Source organism: Lytechinus pictus, chromosome 3, assembly GCF_037042905.1.
Source record: "Lytechinus pictus isolate F3 Inbred chromosome 3, Lp3.0, whole genome shotgun sequence".
Lineage (NCBI taxonomy): Eukaryota > Metazoa > Echinodermata > Echinoidea > Temnopleuroida > Toxopneustidae > Lytechinus > Lytechinus pictus.
This window is the reverse complement of record NC_087247.1, coordinates 10,779,441-10,796,778: the sequence shown is the minus strand read 5'-3', so window position 1 is coordinate 10,796,778 and position 17,338 is coordinate 10,779,441.

Below are 17,338 nucleotides of genomic sequence, written 5' to 3'. Positions count from 1 at the left end.
CATTATAAATAATTGTAAGGCCCTTATAATATAATATCACAGTGAATAATAATGTATTTTATTGTTTTTGAATTTTTTTATGTATTTCTTTCTATTTTGTACCTTTTGTTTTGTACATGTTTTGTTATGGGATCTGTCAAATTATTGATTATCAGTGGAAGAAAATAACTAACTTAGCTTTAATGATTTAATTGTGTAATCACATTTTTATTCGCATATATCTATGGGCATAAACAGATGCACCCACTCCCACACCCACATCTGCATACAAAGGTAAACTCCTGCACGGAGGGCCTTCCCATTTAAAAGCACACTGGTGAAGATTCAATGAATTTCACGAACCTATCTGTATTTAAGCGAATGTCACTATTAATTGCTTATATTTTTATTATAAAATGGTATCTTGAGTTATGATATCAATCAATTCATTTATATTTACAATTACGGATGATAAATTGTCAAAACAGTACTGTAATTCTCACGTCCTAATAGTCAATCAGTTGCATTTAATATCCTTTGGAGTAGTTATGTTCCCGACCAACAGAATCTGATCACACATAAATGTATTTATATTTAGTGCATTTTCTTCAGCAAAATAAAGTGAAAACTGTCTGCTGAAAATGAGAGATGTCCTGTGTTTTTATCCATTACGCTCGTCAAATTGTCCCAATATTGAAAAAAAATTCTCAGAACTGAATCCACATATAATCCATTTAATTTCTAATTTTGGCTATCAATTAGACCGTTTTCCGTGTTTTAAAAGCCAGACTGTGATGTTCTAAAGTTTCACAACGAATAAGTCACTGCATATCCCTTTAGTAACAATATTTTTTAATTGGACTTCATTAACGGATTACATGTGCATCTCCATAATATATATTTTCCAATGCAGTACTGCACCTGTCCTATCAAGGATTGCCACTTCATCCAACTTAGAGGCATCCAGCCTCCCCCAGCTTGATATACACCTTTATTTTCGGGGTGTTGAATGATCAATGTCAGTCATCATCGATTTGGTGTTCCATTGGATAGCTTGATTGATAGGGCAGCCTCATATTATAAAAGTCATCTCTAATTGTTGAAATCAAACCAGTTTAGTACAAGTATTCTGCGGAGGCAGTTCGTATCGAAGTAATCGTGTTTGTGTTCTTGAGATATGTCCGATTCTCATGTCACAGATCCTGGAGAAACCTTAACTTTTGTCTTGAGAGAGAATCTGCTGTCTAACCAGATCTTGTTTCAGGTGTTAAAATGCTCAGAGTGCACATTCTCAATACCGCAGTGAATTGTGTAATGTCTTCTAGGCCATTTATCGAACTACTAATATTCACACATCTTCATATCTTCATAAGATAGACTATTTCAAATTGATAACGAAGATATCTTTCTGAGGATGGTCGGTTCCTGGCATGTTTGGCGCTCCTGTAGGTGATTATTAATCCACTTATTTTGATCGGTTTTAAACCCAACAGCATCCAATAGCTCACCCAGCTCTGATAGGCTACATGCGAGTCTGAGATAACACCATCAAAGTCTAGGTCGAGAATTTCTTCGATTTTAGAGCCAGGATTTCTCTTTCTATGAGAAAAGCAGTTGCCTCAGTTATGTTTGACTTGTCAACCGGTTTTGATACCAGTGGACATGTCATTCTCTTGGGAGACTGACAGTCTGTTTTGGAATTGATGATTCTGCACTCCAATGGCAGGTTTCCTCTTACCTTGCCAACATAGCTGTATGAAGATGTATTCATCACTTGCATGCAGTCTCCTGTGACTACCCTTTAATACAGAGTTCCTTGGGAGTCTGTCCTTGTCCCTTGTTCTTCAAACTATACATCACTCCTCTTGGCTCTGTAATGTGGCGACATGGTCTTGGTATACACTTCTATGCTGACGACATCCAGCTGTATACCTCACTTTTGATCCAAAAGGTAAATATACAGAGGTTTGTGCAGCTGCTATTGTTGGTGCTGCAATTGAGGATTCGATGTTGGATGAAGGTCAACTTCCTGGAGCTTAACAATAAAAAGCGAAGTATCTTGTTCTGTCATCTCCATATATGCGTAATTATGACTACAACTCCAGTCTTAATAGGCAAGGAAACTATATATCTCCAGTGTGCAAGGCTAGATCTCTTGGCGTAGTCTTTGATAAAACAATGAGCATGAAGAAACACACATCACATGTCTACCAATCTGCATATTACCTGCTCCACAGAATTGCTGAGATCAGACATTGTTGAGGTGGTGCAGAAAATATCATCCTTGACCGGATAACCTCTAGACTGGACTTCTGCAACTGTTTCCATGCTGATTTATCTTCAACAGGCATCTCTAGCACTTTTTAACCATAGAACACACTGAAAATTTGTTCTGCATTGGGTAGTGACTGGGCTGGAAACCCTGTTCTGCCCATGTTTTAACCATGGAGCTAATTTGTGTTTAGCCCCATGTTTTTATAATTTCCTCTTCTGTATTCAGTATCGTTCGTCAAAGAATCTTCCAAGGCAAGGACTAGATAAAAGCTGTGGTTTTCAGTTATCACTTTGATGGTTGACTTGGGGAAATGTATCGTTGCCAAATAAATAAATAAATTGGTAATGACCAAAAAAAACTAGTAAGTGATCCAGTAATACAGACCCTTTGCATTTATTACAAATTGTTCTTTGGTTAACTGCCGTGATTGCAGTTCTGATGGAGCTGAATCAAAGACATAATTTTGCTACAAGGATAATAACAATGTACTGATACTTATATCCGATTGATAAACTACACTGCGTAAATTATACGTTTAATTGATTATTTGATCTGTTATAAAACATTTTAATATATCTATTTCAAGAAATTTAAGTTCAGCATGATTACAGGTTTTCCAACTTCTAAACTCTTCTTTTCTTACGGGTTCATTGAATTTGGTAATTGTCTTGATTATAGGATCAGCATCAATGTTTTCATATTGGGCATGTCTACTATACCTTGCAAGTATATTACTTTCTATGTACAGGTGTGGGTGTGGGAGCATGTGTGTGTATTTGTTGCTGAGTACAATTAACAGTTATGGCAAAAGAAGTTTATCAAATGATTCAATCATTGAAGCTTGATATTTGTCTGTCATTGATATTAGTTTTTTTAAAGATTTCATATCAAACATATACAAAGCAAATGGCAGAAAATACAAGAACACAAAAGAAATATCAAAGAACAATAAAATACATACAAAAATTGACTTGAGTATTATATTTAAGGGCCAAACAATTATCATAATGATACAAATGCTATTTGTACCCAAAATAATAAACATTTTAGGTGTAATTATCAAATTATAGCATAATATTGCAAAATATGCATAAATTTGCATAATTAATTAGCCGCAAACAGAAATAACAAGTTTTCCCAAATGGTTCATGTTAAGTATGCAGGATTTTGCAGTATCCATATCAGTGAAAGCGAATATTATAAAAGAATATTGTAAAAATAAGATTAGAAATTGTCATTTGGCAGCCATTTTGTTTATGCAAATTAGGTTGTCAAAACATGAAAAATTGGTTTGGGAACCGGTCTTATCAGATTCAGCCTATTCAAATTAGGTGAAATAGACCGGTTCCCAACTTTTACCCCAAAATGCTCCTTGAACTCAAGTTCTCCACATATTGGTCTTGTCTATCACCACGGGAAAAAAGAACAGTGACTTTCAATATTGTGTCATTTTGCAACTTTTGAATTTTGACCTTGCCCCACATTTCAAGGCGCTGCAACTCCATGTGAACCATAATCATATCATGGAGGGTATCATTTTAAAGAAAATTAATGATCTATTCATTGGTATCAATCACACATTTATATTAACTAAAACCGAGGAGGGATTATCGATCAAAGTCAGATTTATATATCTATCTCTCTCTCTTTTTTGTCTCTTTCTCGTCACAATAACTGTAGGCTACTTAGTTATGCAAATACATCCCCTTTTTTCTTTTATTTGACTAACAGCTAAAATGAAACCTCTTGTTGCGGCACATATTGCACATTGTAAAAAAATACCAAAATGTGCAATTTACAAAAATCTGCTGTGACATATAATTTCTGGAGATTTCGGATGTTTAAACAATTCAAGGAAACTCTTTTTTAATTCAATTTATGTAAACACAACACATTGCGCTCATTTTCGAGACGCTGCATGGTCTGTTTTGAAATATAATGCGGGGAATACTGTTGGGGAATACCAAAGACAATATAATATCCATGTCATATACATACGCGGGCATGGGGGGGGGGGGGATAGGTACATACGCCTTCATGTAAAATAAGGCATATGCCAATCAAAATACCTGCATCCATATAAATAAAAGGGACGCAGGTATTTTTATTGGGGGCGGGGGAACCTCACATCATTGTAGATTTTCTAGTTTTTACTCAGTCGGGTATTTGACAAACTATCTAGACAGTTTGAACTTATGAATGCTTATGTGCGTTGAGAAATGGAGGTTTTAACCCCCCCCCCCCCCCCGCGAAATTGTCCAACAGATCTTTAAATCTTTACACTGGTTTAGCTTCCACTCCTGTATGTAGCCTGTCACTCAGAAACTATCATCTTTGGCTTTAAAAATACTTCTAAGTTTCAACCGAGATCATATTGTAAAAAGCTTGAATTTGTGACATCTTCATATGGTATCATGACAATGTGTCACGAGATATCCCCAACTCTTCATTTCACCTCACATCAGTCAGGTACGGAAATAAACTGAAGGACTTATTGTAGATTTTCTTGTGTTTACTTCGGGTATTTGACAAACACTATATCTAGAAAAACAGTGATCATTACCCCCCCCCCTTACTGTTTTCTATAAAACAGTGAGTGAGTGAAGATTGAGTCTCTCTAGACGTTGCTCAAAATGTAAACTCAGGAGACCAGTGAGGGGAGCGTTTCATGAAAGGATCGTAGTTTTATCCTACAAATCAGATTTCATCCGATCACAGTTACCATATAGTAACAGTCAGGCGCGGATCCAGGATTTCGTAGGGAGGGGGGCCCAAAATCGCCCTGATTTTGGCGCCCCTGTGTACTTTTCTGAAAAAAATGGCGGCCCCTCCCTCCCCAGGCAATCATAAGTGCCTTAAATGCATGTTAAATTATCTTATTTCATAGGCACATGAAGAAGAGGCAATTGAATAATGGTTTTATAATGATGTGTTCATGAATAAATGTAATATCACTTTTTTTTTAAAAATCAATGCGAGCGCGAAGCGCAAGCGATTTCTATTTTAATCTTTTGATGCTTTCAATCTCGTTTAACTTCTCATCAGAGTAGGCCCTGCTAGAATTATGTGAGCGGGAGCCAGGCGCGGATCCAGAATTTCTTAGGGGGCCCTAATTTCAATTTAAGTAATAATCGTGCCAAAATATTGACTCCCATTACCGAATGGGTAATGTCTAGTTACTTTACACAGAAACATCTCTTGCATTGTATAGGCATACTCCGTTCTTCTGGGTACTCCCATTTTTTTCTTTTCTACTTTTTGTTTCAGGGCTTGAACAATCTTACGGGGATGACGCCCCTATATTGCCGCGTATGAACACTGGTTGTGCAATAACTAAATTGCATATTCTGCATGAAAGAAAATTAATGTTTTATTTTGGGTAATATATTCTTGAAAAGATATACATGCTTTTTATTATAGAGTTGAGGTAGACTCAGTAGTCAGCACTCAGCATTTACTAATTGGGAGTGCACTGCCTACTTAGATCTGTAAGTGTTTGGATATATTATTTAATTTTTTTGTTATTCGCTTGAAATTTATTCAAAACAGTGAGTTGTCTCGTCAATCCTATTAAACAAACATTGGCTCTTCCGCTCTTGTAACAGTCATATCAAGTATCAAAAGGTTATGTATCTTATAATCTTGCTCAAATTGTATATACTCCAAATAGATTTTTAAAAAGAAACAGAATGCGTGTAAACGGTGTAAATAAAACAAATATAAGATACTAAAGATAAATATGCTGTAAAAATATACTTTATTGGCAATGTCTATATAAATATGAAAACAATGCTCTTACGTTCGCATCATTTTGGACGATAAGTTCTTATCTCTCTCTTTCATACAATACAAGTGAAACATGAATTCCAAGGTCCCATGTATCTTGTATACATCAACCAGTGGCGTACCGTGGGCCACGGCATTGGGGGTGGGGGCACCAGCAAAAATTTTGAGTCACTTAGGGAGCGCGCGAAGCGCGCTCAGTTGTCAGGTATACTGACCTAATAGAGATATTTTAAGGACATGCAGTGCCATTAAACGGATATGTACTTCACTGATTAGATAATGCGAGCGCGAAGCGCGAGCTGAAAATGTTTGATATTCAGAGCTAAAATGGGACATTATAAGCAAATTTTTTTGTAATCATGATACGTAACTGTCTCGCTAAACAACAATGCGAGTGCGAAGCGCGAGCTAAAATTTTTGTATATATTGACCCTAAACTGGGAAATTTTAAGGACTATATTTTAGAATCCATTAAGAGTATAAATATCTCACCATAGTCATCTAATGCTAGTGCCATCCTTTGCTGATTTTGTTAGAATTACATCTAAGCACAGTCATGAAGCATCTTTTGTAGCTATTGTAATCATGATTGTCATACGCATCTCACTAATCAAATGCTGCGAGCGCGAAGCGCGAGCTGAAAATTTAGGAAATTCAGACCTGAAGAGGGGCATTCTAAGGCTTGTTTGTAGGAATTCCCTAAGACCGTACGTATTTCACTAACCAAATGATGCGGGCGCGAAACGCGAGTTTAATTTTTTTTTTTATATATTGACCCCAAACATGGATATTTTAAGGACTATGTTTTTTGGGAATCCATTAAGAGTATACATATCTCACCATAGTCATCTAATGCGAGTGCCAAGCGCTTGCTGATTTTGTTAGAATTACATCTAAACACGTGAAGCAATTTTTGAAGTCATTGTAATCATGATTATCATACGCATCTCACTAATCAAATGCTGCGAGCGCGAAGCGCGAGCTGAAAATTTTTGATATTCAGATCTGAAAAATTGACATTTTAGGGACCGATTTTAGGAGTTCATGAAGAGCAGAAATCCCACCAATCCACTAATGCAAACGTTAGCACGGGCAGGAAATGTTTTAAATTAAGACCTTATAATAGGGCAATCACTTTAAGTAGTCATGAAAAAGAAGTATATGTCACTACATAAAACAATAATAACTCGAATTGCGAGGAAATATATTTGTTGTATATTGATTTGAAAACGGGAGGTTTTAGTAAAACATTATTATATATCTCGTTAAACAGTCTATGCGAGCACCAGGGGAGCGTTCCATGAAAGGACTTGTCGCACGTTTTACCCGACAAGTCCTGTTTAATCCGACAGTTACCATAGTAACACTGCCTCTCAGCCAATCAAAATCAAGGAAAGATGTCAGATCTGACAACTTTTCGGACAGACATGTTGATGAAACGCTCCCCAGGAACAATGAAGACACAATGAAGCAAATAATGTTTCATAAAGTTATGAAAAAATGCTTCTTATGTTTTTCTCATTATTTATTTCAATAATTTCTTCTTTCCCCACTACGTTTCTCTTCCTTTTTCCCTCTTTTTCTCCTTTTCCCCGTTTTTTTTTTTGGCCAGCCGATTGGGGGGGGGGGGCACGTGCCCCCATGCCCCCCGTAGTTACGCCACTGGCATCAACTATTTCAAGATGTAACAATAAATGTAAATGATAGCAATACAGTTTAGGCCTAAATAAATAAACGTAATAGTTTCAGTGGAATTCGTTTTAAAAAAATACATGATTTCCCACTGTAGGTTGGTAACGAAAAGGTGTCGTATCATCAACTGTATCTAGCTGTCTTTTTATTACTACATGAAACAAAAATATAGGAACGATCTAAACATGTAAACCATAGAGTTATTTCAGTTATTTGAGTATTTGACGATTCGTCAAAAAATAAAAAAAAACGCATCCGAAACTTTCACCATTAAAATGAAAGTTTCATTTATTCCTTTACATATTGCAAGTAAACTTCAACATTTCTGTAAATAATATATATTAATATATCTATACACAATTAAGTTCACATGGTGGTATACTGCACATCCTATTTCAGAATATGATATGCGTTGTGGTATGAATGTCTACCCACCTAGAACATGCAAAACGTTTACTAGTAACTAGTGACTATACTACTAGACCGATTTTTACTCAAACGACTTTCCAATAGAGAAATAACAAGAAAACATTCACCTAAGAATAGAAATCCTCATTTGTTCTGATAAATATCAAGAGTATCAGTACAAAATGTAAACAGTGTCAGTATAAAATGTAACTTGAAATTAACAGAAATGTCAAAGAAAATCGGTTAGGCCTATTCAATCTGCTCAGATTAAAGAATAACATATAATGTTATGCAGGGCCCGCTGGTAACTGAAGTGGCTACCCTGGGTAATAAAACGTTATTATTATTATTATTATTTCCATTGTCCACAACTGTTCCTAAGGCTCCGATGACTATTGGTACCACCTTCGTCTTCACCTTCCATATCCTTCTCAGCTCCCATGCCAGATCGTTATACTTCTGTATCTTTTCCTCCTCTTTACGCCAAGCTCTGCAGTCTCTCGGAATCGCAATATCTATGATGAGACATTCCTTATTATTATTATTATTATTCCTTCATTATTATTATTATTATTATTATTATTATTATTATTATTATTATTATTATTATTATTATTATTATTATTATTATTATTATTATTATTATTATTATTATTATTATTATTATTATTATTATTATTATTATTATTATTATTATTATTATTATTATTATTATTATTAAGAATAATACTCTCACTACTGCTAAAGTTATATAATTGTTGGCCGTGTACTCCATTCACCGTCCAATTGAAACATAGGACATATATATAATATTATATTCCACTTGTTAACATTATATTTTCCAATCCGTTTGGGATTAGTGGCTTAAGTGTTGCAAGCAATATAAAAACAACAGTTAAAATCACACGCTTCTAATACATTTGTCAAAGTGTAGAGTGCTTCCCTTCATGCAAGAAGAATTCACAACTCTTATTCATATTTTGTTTCTTAGCCTTTAATAAACAAGAGCGACTTTTGTTAGGAATAGAGTTATGGAGTGCTCAGCTCGTGAAGCTCACGAATTACTCATGAAAATATTGACGAATTGTATACGTGCCCCCTACTAAAACATGTTACAAAAGTCGCTAGGACAGAACATAATTTTTGTCTCGCCTACATAGCAGAGCGAGACAATAATTGGCGCCTCTTTTTGACGATGGGGACGGCGTCAACACTGAAATCTTAACCTAATTTAAGAAATGTTATAGTCCATGAAACTTGGAAACAAGGGTAATAAAGTATAGCGGAATATCCTGACTACGTTTGTTTAAGGTAACATGACCAAGGTCAAAGGTAATTTAGGGTCAATGCAGGCCTGGCCGCCTGGGTCAATGAACTTAGAAAATGTTGGGAGAATCAACATCGAAATCTTACCAAAATTAATTTTTTGAAATGTCGACATAAATTAAGTTATGGATCTACTAGTAATTCATGAAATTTAGACATAAAAGCAATCAAATATCCGCTTGTTATACGTTACGCGTTTCACTTGTTATACATCGTTAGGATCATCAATGACACAGGAAAGCCTCATCTTTCGAGGATGGGAAGTGGCGAAATCCTTGACAACTTTGTCATTGTCGACTTCAAGGTCTCTATGTAGCAACATCATTGCCAGTCCATTCAGTCTCACCCATGCGCGGAAATCTGTCCCCAAAGGTAGGGGGGGACCACAGGGGCGGATCCAGCCTTCGCCAATGGGGGGGGGGGGGGGGTGGGGCAAAAAAAAATTTAATCCCCGATCGGCCGCTAGAAGATGATTTTTGTTTGTTTCATTGAAGGGGTAGTCCTCATGGTCACTTGTAAGCTTTATTCTTATAAATCAACATAAATATATAATATCATAATCCTTATTTATGTAATGCGAGCGCGAAGCGCGAGCTAAATTTTTTTGGGGAAATTTTATGTATTTTTTCCTAAAATCTTAACAATCTGGGCAATGTTTGTTATCCTGAAAAAGATGTGTATGCAACTAAATAATTACTTTGAACGCGAAGTGCGAGCAGAAATGAACTGATGGAAAAGGTACCTGTTAAAGACTGCTTGCAGTTAGCCATGAAGACGTTACATATTTCAACAATCAAATAATACGAGCGCAAAGCGCGAGCTGAAATTTTTGGAAATTTTTACCTCAAGAATGGAAATTCTAAGCACTTTTTGCAACTTAAACAGAATAGGTATATAACTAAACAATTGATGGAAAATGAAAAATGTTGAGATTTAAACATAAGAACGAGACACTCTATTCATGTTTTGTAAATCATGAAAAGGATGAGTAATATGGGGTTTTTCTACATTAATGAAGCAAGCACAAAGCGCGAGCAGAATTTTTTGATATTGTGATCTAAAACTGGATGATTTAAATAGAGAACAAGTTGAATATCTGAACAAACATGTGCGCACGTGTTTCAGATTTAGACCTAGAATCTAGGCATTCTACACATCTTTTATCATGAAAAATCAAAGCGAGCGCGAAGTGCGAGCTTAAACTATTTGATATTCCGATCTGAAAAAAAAGTCAATTTCAGCTCTATATTTCAAGCACTTTGTAGGAAAATAGTGAGGTGGATATGGATCGCACTTCATAAGGAGCTGATATTTTTCACTATTATTTGAGTTTTTACATAGGAGCGGGACATCCTTAGGACATGTCATCATATGAAAATTATGACTATCTTCATATTCTTCTTGCTAAGTGCGAGATTAAACAAAAGGGACAATTTAATCATTAAATTAATATCTTATTTATTAATGCCTAATGAGGGCGAGAAAATCTGATGATATTTTGGCCTGTCAACTGGACATTTCAAGCACTATTGTAATTATGAATAGGATGCATCAGTTAAAATATTTTTTAACCATTAATGCGAGCGCAAATCGCGAGCCAAAATCTTGATAAGCTGAAAATCAATGTTGAGACATACATAACTCGCCAATCAAATCTGATACGTTTTGACAATCAAGACTTGAAATGGGATATTTTCAAAACAAAATGGAATACACGAAAATAATAGGTACTTGATAAATCGAAATTTGCGAGCGCGTAGCGCGAGCAGAAAATGTTAATATTCAGGCCATAAAGCTGTCATTTTTAGAAAGCACTCTTTAAAAATCAGTTTTTAAATCAAACAAAATAACGAAAGTTCGATTTACGAGGTGAAATGTGTAATGTGAAATGGTGAAATGTGATAATGTGTAATGCCCATCCAGGAGGGCCCATCGGGCCCTCCTGGATCGGCCTATGGGACCAGGGGCTTGAAAATTTGACAAGTAAAAAAAAAAAGAAGGTTTTCACCTATTTAAAATGTAAGGTCATTTTAATAGTTCTAAATACATGTATTATTTCGAATGTGAATGATGTATTTTTCTCCATCATAAAATACCAAAATAGTAGGGGGGAGATTTGATATTGTGTCTCCCTACTATTTTTGGTAGGGGGGACACGTCCCCCCTGTCCCCCTGTGATTTCCGCTCATGGCGCCCCCTAGTTCAAACATCAATGTGGTGCCCCTAGTTCGAACATCAATTCGGCGCCCCCCCCTAGTTCGAGTATCAATTCGGCGCCCTTACATGTAGGTCCAACATCAATTTGGCGCCCCTAGTTCAAATATCAATTCGGCGCCCCTACATGTAGGTCGATCATCAATTCGCCCCCCCCCCCTCCATTCGAACATCAATTCGGCCCCCAGTTCGAACATCATTTTGGCATCCCTTCGAACTCAATTTGCCTTCCCTTGTTTGAATATCATTTCGCCCCCCCCCCTAGCTCGAGTATCAATTTGGCGCCCCAGTTCGAACATCATTTTAACATCCCTTCGAACATCATTTCGGCACCCTCCTAGATCGAATATCAATTCGTCGCCCCTACATGTAGGTCCAACATCAATTTGGCGCCCCATAGTTCGAGTATCAATTTGGCGCCCCCTAGTTCAAACATCAATCCTGAGCCCCCCTAGTTCGAGTATCAATCTGGCGCCCCCAGTTCGAACATCATTTTAACATCTCTTCGAACATCATTTCGGCGCCCTCCTAGTTCGAATATCAATTCGGCGCCCCTACATGTAGGTCCAACATCATTTCGGCGCCCTCCTTGTTCGAATATCAATTCGGCGCCCATGCATGTAGGTCCAACATCAATTTGGCGCCCCTAGTTCGAATATCAATTCGGCGCCCCTACATGTAGGTCGTTCATCAATTCGGCCCCCAGTTCGAACATCATTTTGGCATCCCTTCTTCCTTCCCCCTCTTCCTCTTTTTTCTCTTTCTTTCCCCTCTTCTTCTCCTTTTTTCTTCTTTTCTTTCCCCTCTTTTTTTCTTCTTTTCTTTCCCCTCTCTTTTTTTTCTCTTCTTTCCTCCCCTTCCTCTCTTTCCTTTTCTTTCCCCTCTTCCTCTTTTTTCTCCCCTCCCTTTTCTTCTCTTCCTTTCCCCTTTTCTTTTCTCCCCCTTCTCTCTTTTTTTCCTCTTCTTTCTTCCCTCTTCCTCTCTCTCCTTTTCCTTTTCCCCTCTTCCTCCCCCCTCTTCTTTCCCCCTCCCCCTCCCTTTTTCTTCTCTTCCTTCCCCCTCTTCCTCTTTTTTTCTCTTCCTTTCCCCTCTACTTCTCCTTTTTTCTTTCCCCTCTTCTTTTTTCTTCTTTTCTTTCCCCTCTCTTTTTTCTTCTCTTCTTTCCTCCCTCCTTTTCTTTTCCCCTCTTCCTCTTTTTCTTCCCCCTCTCCCTCCCCTCCCTTTTCTTCTCTTCCTCTTTTTTCTCCTTTTCTTTCCTCTTTTTCCTCTCTCTCTCTTTTTTTCTCCTTTCCCTCTCTTTTCCCTTCTCTTTCTTTCCCCTTTTCCTCTCCCTTTTCCTTCCCTTCCTTCCCCCTCTTCCCTTTTTCTTATTTTCTTTCCCCTTTTCCTCTCTCTTTTTTCTCCTCTTCTTCCTTCCCCCTTTTCCTCTCTTTTCCCCTCTTCTTTTCCCCTTTCTCTCTCTTCTCTTCTTTCCTCCTTCCTCTTTTTTCCCCCTCCTTTTTCTTTCCTCCTCTCCCCTCTCTCCTTTCCTCTTTTCTCTCCCCCTTTTCCTCTCTCTTTTTTCTTCCCTTCTTCCCCCTCTTCCTTTCTTCTTTTTCTTCTTTTCTCTCCCCTCTTCCCCTCTTTTTCCTCTTTCTTTCCTCTTTTTTTTTTGCCGAAGGGGGGGGGGGGGGCCAAGGCCCCCTCGGCCCCCCCCCCCATGGATCCGCGCCTGAGTAACAGTGCTTCTCGGCCATTCAAAATCAAGGAAAGTTGTCAGCTGGACCGAAATGCAAACGCTCCCCATGAATCATGCGAGTGCTCTCCTTCGCACCTCTCTACTGTATCTGCATCCATTTTGAATCTCACATGCCATTTAAGATGTTCCCGTATTCCAGATCGATGAGGTCGAACCAGTGTTACAAACAAGATTGGTAAATTTCGAGATTATAATTACTTGAGAAAAAAAATCCTGAGAAAAAGTCCTGTGTATTATCCCACTTACTAGACCTAAAGTTGATTTCTCTTCGGGAAACTAAGAGATTTGTGTAAATTTACACGACCCAGCAGAGTGATCACACTTTTCTTTTCCACACTTATTGTTCTTTAATGTTTATTCCTTCCTTTAAAAATCGTTGGGGGGGGGGGTGGTCCCCCTGCATGCTCACCATGCATGTGCCTATAATTACGTCGCTCCATCTCTATGCTGGGGGGGGGGGTTGACACTTTTTATAGGTGAGTATATTTATACCCCATTATGAAACGTACATACGGGGAAAACCCACACAAGCGCCCGCAGTACGCATGTCCAAGAAACATGAATTCATGCAAATAATTTATATAAGTCTATTACAGTCAAGTTTATCCCACAGAACGAATATTTCCTTCGTTGGGCACACTTGGAAAAAATTATATCAGCAAACTTACCGTTTCATTCCTCTCTTTCAAAGGTAAGAAAAAGATTATATTTGCCTCCTTGAACGGTCTTTATATATTTAGTAGCCTATATATATTTTTACTGTAGATAAAGCATCTTACTTTCTATATGTTTTTTTTTAAGGTACGAATCTCACATCATCTTATCTTATAGAGTTTAAACATAAAAAGTAACCCTTTAAGACAAATGTTAGCGATTGATCGTACCCTTGATTTTCACGATTGATTGTACATTGTAGTCAATGCAATGAATCAATCATAGAAAAATGTTCTACGATCATTGCTAAGTTTTGTGTTACTGGCCCCTGGTCTGTCAGTGTGGCTGTGGTCAACCCTTCCCTATTTTTCCTCCCTTTTCTTCTCTGTATATCGTATTCTTCTTATCTTATCTTGTCCTGTCTTAATTGCCTTAGTCACATCTTCTGTCGTCTCCTTCCTTCTCACATCGTCTTCCCTTTGCTTCTGTTTAATGCGTTTAACATTATCTTTCATGCCATGGCGGAGACCTCTGTGTGTGACTAAAGGGGTATATATCTAGGCCTACTCCGGGCTGAAATTAATTATCTCGAAATAAATAGAGCAGAATTTACTGAGCAGACATATTATAGTAGTATGTTTGGAGCGAATTGGGAGCGAATTACCCTTTTTTTGTTTATCGTGACGAATATAAGCGTCATTATGTTGCTTGGATATTATATGCGCATGCGAATATGCGTGTGTGGTTTTCCCCGCAGATGCAGAGTACATTCACATAATTATGAAAGCATCCCCCGCCTACCCAAATGCGATTAAATTCATTTTTTTAATTTCATTTCCATTCAAACATAATAAAAAAAAAGTAAAATAGACTCAAATGCAAATTAACTGATATACATTTTGAAGAAAAGCAGTATAAATAGAGCATTATGGAACTTGATGGGAGTGAAAACAACCGCGTAGCCAGGATTTCATTTTGGAGGGGGCGGTAAATGCACGCAAAGCGTGCCAACACATGGCCAACACTTACAGAGCGCGCAAAGCGCGCTCCCTAGGGGATGGGTGCAGGGAGGGGGAGTTTCCCCCTCCCGCGCGAAGCGCGAAGCTTTTGGTGTTTCATAAATTAAAATTAAAAGGAGCCGTCTCTAGTACCTATATATCAGCTCCAATTCAGTTGACTATATTGTGATTTCGAACCTTGTTTTAAAAAAAGATTGTGAACGCACAAAAAAGGAATACAATGGAGGAAATCAAAATGATAATAACCCCGCGCGAAGCGCGGAAACTAAAGCGTTTTATCAATTTTTTGCCATGAAAAGGGTCCCGAGAAAAGGGTATTCTCAAACACATATTGAATACTTCCCTTGGAAAGATCAGATTTGATTACAAACAATTTAGCGACAGTGCATATCTTTAACTCGCAAAACAGAGGAGAAGAAGTGTATATGCCGGGAGGAAGATATTCCTCCCCGCGCAGAACAACGAAACTCTGAAATTTCAAAGGGCGGACGTTTCATCAAATGCAGATATCTTCAATACCCCATCGGCTCTAATTCAATTAATTTTCTAAGATTATTGAACTTCATTACAAGGAAAATAGTGCGCAAAAAGTTGAAACTTCTGTGATTTATTGAAATTATATAAAAAGGATACCTAATTTCTTTGACTTATCCTGAAGCGCTTCATTTTGAATTATAAAGAAACTTTAGTGTCATTCTAAATTTCAAACTGAGGGCGCAAAACAGGACAGGAGATGAATGTGCAGGGAAATGACATGAAGTTTAATAGAATTTGATAAAAAATATTGTACTTTTTTATTTAATACGATACGAATTTTATACCTTCAAGTTTCAAGTTTCATTTATTTCTCCTCAAGAGATCAAGATAAAAATACATAAAAAATAGACAATGTAAATACAATGAACATCAAATTTAAAGAAAGTGAGGAAGGTAATGACCAAAAAGGAAGAAACCTTGTGTGAGGCCAACCCATAACAAAAATTGTACTTAAAGTTAAAGAAATATTAAAAACATCATATAATTACAAATTCAATGAGAAAAAAACAAAACAAAAAAACATAACAAACAAACACCTAACTAAACCTTAACCAAATGAGAATGGGGGGGGGGGGGAGAACCAAAAATAAATCTAAGACTTAGACAATAAAAATGTTTTGTATTTCCTTTTAAAAACAGATACCGAAGGGCTTGATTGAATGTCAGAAGGGATTGAGTTCCAAATAACTGGTCCTTGATAAAATATACTGTTTTTGAAGATGGAAGTACTGCACTGTGGAATATGGATATTTTAGGCATTTCTTGTTGAATAAGTATGTACAGATGTGTTTAATAAAAAATAATTCTTAAGTGAATTAGGCAAGAGATCCTTTTAATAGAAAAACATGAAAAGTGCAATATTCATTCTATTCAAATCCATTATATTCAAAATTTTCAAAGATGTAAACAATGGTCCAGAATGGGAGAGATAAGAAGAGTGAGTTATAATTCTCATGGCCTTTTTCTGCAAAAGAAATATTCTGTTAATATGTGTTTGGAAGGCATTACCCCAGGCTATATTGCAATAATTCAAATATGGTAAAATCAAGGTATTATACAATAAAAGAAGAATATTCTTCGGCAATGTGTGGAGTTTATACATAACACCAACGATTTTGGCAACTTTATTGCAGATGACACCAGCATGTTCATTCCAAGTTAACTTATTATCAACATTAACACCTAGAAAGGTAGTAAATGTTACTTCATTAACTGGCTTATCATTTAAACAAACCTCAAATTTGAATTGTGATCTATTTTTATTTGTAAAAACCAAAAAATTTGATTTCTTAACATTTAAGGTTAATTTATTAACAGTAAGCCAGTTAGATACATATTTCAGTTCCTTATTGAAAATATTTTGTAAAGTTTGTACATTTTTATGGGACATGAACAAGCTGGTGTCATCTGCATATAATATAGAGTCCACAATTTTGGAGACATTACTTAAATCGTTAATGTAAATTATAAACAGAAGTGGGCCGAGGATCGACCCTTGAGGCACTCCACATCTTATACCTTGCATCGAGGAAGAAAAATTATCAATCGAAACAAACTGTTTACGATTTTGAAAATAATTGTCAAATAAACTGAGTGCAACCCCCCTAATTCCATAATAACTTAATTTACGTAATAATAAATCATGATCAAGTGAGTCAAAAGCTTTGCTTAAATCAATAAAAAGACCGATCATTGTTTCCTGTTTATCTA